At 40.7% G+C, this 3,676-nt stretch overlaps 1 pseudogene; it reads left to right on the forward strand.

The window, feature by feature from the left end:
• The first annotated feature begins 269 nt into the window (after positions 1–269).
• Positions 270–3,128, forward strand: LOC149218726 (respiratory burst oxidase homolog protein B-like; annotated as a pseudogene).
• The last annotated feature ends 548 nt before the right edge of the window (positions 3,129–3,676 follow it).

A 3,676-nucleotide genomic window follows, 5' to 3' on the forward strand; every position in this document is an offset into this window, starting at 1 on the left:
TGCTAGGTTCAGCAGCTCCAACAACTGTAGGAAATCAATCAAGAAAAAGTCATCATTTCAAAGCCAAAATTCAGAGGAAACGAGAAATCAGAGTTTGTGTCCAAGTTGTCAAAGTGCCAAGACTCTACAACTTTACAAAGTGAATTTGCCAAAATCAAAGTCATCAAGATATTTTCATTGATTGAAGGGCCATTTGCACCCAAAAAGATCTCATTGAAGGGTTAAAGGATGAATTTTTTGTTTTGAGGTGGGAATTGTGCTGACAGTCAATGCGCGGCGCATACAAAGAGCGTGCGGTGCATAGAGTGTGCGCGGCACACTGGGCATCATTTGTCAGTGCATTTTTGTGTGCGCGCGGCGCACTGGGAGTGTGTGCGGCGCGTTGAGCCTTTCACCCTGAATTCATCATTGTTTTGTGATTTTTCAGTTCAAATCATCTTTTCGACAGCACTATCATACATTCTTCAGTTCAGAAGCGGTCCACATATGAATTGTACCCGGATGATCTATCCAGTGTTCGAATATGAAGTCGAAAGACATCCAAAGAATGTGTTTTTCTATTAGGATTCTTCTAATACAGATTCCTTCATTCTGGGTATTCAAACAGAATGGCAATTGCAGCAAATGATTCGCTTTGGTAACAATAGTCTCATAGCAGCTAACACAACAATTGAAATTAACAAGCTCAAGTATCCTTTGTACACTCTTCTCGTCTTTGATTCAAACTACCATGCTCTCCATGTGGCGTGGTTTATTACGCGAAGTTTTGCAAGTGATTATGTTCGTGGACCAAGGCACTTCGTATGAAAGTAAGGGAAGTTGCAGAAACAGAAATTGCCCCTGTAATTTTAAAGCACTGGGAACGAGCAGAATTTCTATTTGAGATTGTGCCAAAGCTCGCGAACATTAAAGTGGCTGGAGGCACCATTAAGGGCTATGGCTACCCTGGATTATCTATTCTTGGGAGTGCTCTTGCAATGAGTGAACTTGCAAGGGTAGATGCTAGCTGTTCTACATTTATGATGGTTACAATTTCAATGTGTGGAAGTGAGGATCAAAAGAAAAAAAAATACCTACCAGCTTCAGCTCGACTTGATATTATAGCATGTTGGGCTTTGATTGAATCCAACTATGGCAGTGATGCACGCTCTTTGAACACAACAGCAACCAAGGTGGAAGGTGGTTGGAAGTTAGATGGCCAAAAACGATGGATCGGAAACAATACCTTTGCAGACATACTTATAGTTTTTGCCAGGAATACAACCACAAATCAAATCAACGGGTTTATTGTGAGAAAGGGTGCTCCTGGGCTGAGGGTAGCGAAAATGAAGAATAAAATTGGGCTGAGGTGTGTTCAGAATGGGGACATTACTTTGACAGGTGTTTTTGTTGCTGACGAAGATAGATTGCGAGATATCAATTCTTTTCAAGATACAAACAGGGTGCTTGTTGTATCACGTGTGATGGTTGCTTGGCAGCCCATTGGTATCGCAATGGGTGTCTATGATATGTGTCACAGGTATTTACAAGAAAGAAAGCAGTTTGGAGTGTCATTAAATTCTTTCTAAATCAACCAAGATAGAATTAAGGAGGTATCTGACAGCAACATTAATCATTCACATTCTTGGTGGTGGGATGGCCACGTAAGTCCAAAACATTCGAGATGGCTTAAGGACAACTTGGCAAATATGGATCTCAAAGTTAAAGACATGATGAAACTTATAGAAGAAGATGCAGACTCCTTTGCCAAACGTGCAGAGATGTACTATAAGAAACGACCATAACTTATTAGTTTAGAAGAAGAAGTCAAAGAGGTTATCATGCTCAGTGCATCTGCGAGCAAGATTTCCAAGTTAAAAGAACAAGAAAAAGAGTATGCAGCACTCATCATGGAAGAACTAGACCCTGATCATTTGGGATACATTGAGATTCAAAATCTGGAGTTTTTGCTGCTGGAGGTTCCAAATGAAAATGCAAAACGTGGGAACACCAGCGTTAATTTGAGCCAAATGATAAGCCAGAAGTTGGCGCCCACCAAGATAAACAATCCAGTTGAAAGGTGGTTGCAGAAAACAAAATTCTTTGTTGAAGACAATTGGCAACGCATCTGGGTTCTTCTGTTATGGCTTTGTATACTTGCAGGTCTATTTACATGGAAATTCATACAATACAGGCACATAACATTATACCATGTGATGGATTACTGCGTATGTACGGCTAAGGGAGCTACAGAGACACTCAAATTTAACATGGCATTGATTTTGCTTCCTGTTTGTAGAAATACCATTACATGGCTCCGCAATAAGACCAAGCTTGGTGTTAGCAGTTCCATTTGACGACAATCTCAATTTCCACAAGGTAATTGCAGTAGCAATAGCAATAGGAGTGGGGCTTCATGCAGGAGCACATTTAACATGTGATTTTCCCCGTCTTCTCCATGCATCAAATGAGCAATATGTGCCCTTGCAACCGTTCATTGGACATAACAGGCCTCCCAACTACTGGTGGTTTGTCAAAGGAGTTGAGGGCGTTATAGGTGTTATTATGGTGGTCTTCATGGAAATTGCATTCGTTCTGGCCACTCCGTGGTTCAGAAGGAATAAACTTAATCTTCCAAAACCATTGAAAAGGCTTACAGGATTCAATGCTTTTTGGTATTCACACCACTTATTCGTAATCGTCTATGTGCTGTTGATAGTCCATGGTATATATTTGTACCTCAACCACAAATGGTACAAGAAAATGACATGGATGTACCTTGCAGTTCCAGTGTGGTTATATGGTGGAGAAAGAACTCTGAGAGATTTCAGATCAGGTTGCAAATCCGTTAAAATCCTCATGCTTCAAGAGACGATTACTTGAGTGTCCACATCCGAACCTTGGGTGATTGGACAACAGAACTTAAGAGGATATTTTCTAGGGTTTGTGAACCCCCTACTGCCAATAAAAGTGGTCTACTGAGGGCTGACACTACACTGGTAGCTGACAATGGAGTCCCAGTATGCAGATTTCCCAAGCTTTACATCGATGGACCTTATGGAGCTCCGGCCCAAAATTACAACAAATATGACATTCTGTTACTCGTGGGTTTGAGAATTGGGACGAGAATTTTAGGGTGCTCCATATAGCTCCGAATGGCAGTTTTTATGTACAAATCCAGGCATTCAAAAAACAGGACGACATTTCCAAAAAATTGTTATCGAAACTACTTCTATTTTTGCAATTTTCAACAACACAAAGAGACATGGCGAGGTTCTGATGGTATTCGTGGTGAAATCATCAGAAATCAGACCGCCAATGAAGATTACATGCGATACATGTGGCATTTGAAACAAGTCCGCCAGATTCATAAACTATTTTCACACCTGATCATGCACAACAGTTATCAGATGCGCCCGATTTGTTAATCGCCAGGTGGATAAATGGAGAGAATATATGGAAATAGGGATTCGAATCCCTCATGACGGTTTTTACTCAACCAGGTGTATTTTTGGCAAACAGAAAGAAAAGGGAGCTGAAACGGTCAAAGCACCGAACGCCTAAATGTAAACGTTGATATCCACCATGGCAAAAAAAAAATATGATTCGATTGCTTATGTTTATCTTCAGTTATGGGATCTACGCTACAGGTGTTGCTTCTTGAAGTTTCAGGCCTTTTATTGTTTCTTATTTAGCA

The sequence above is a fragment of the Pinus tabuliformis genome, chromosome Q (genome assembly GCF_031772625.1).
Source record: "Pinus tabuliformis cultivar Carrire ecotype Pingquan chromosome Q, CPIR1, whole genome shotgun sequence".
Taxonomy (NCBI): Eukaryota; Viridiplantae; Streptophyta; class Pinopsida; order Pinales; family Pinaceae; genus Pinus; species Pinus tabuliformis.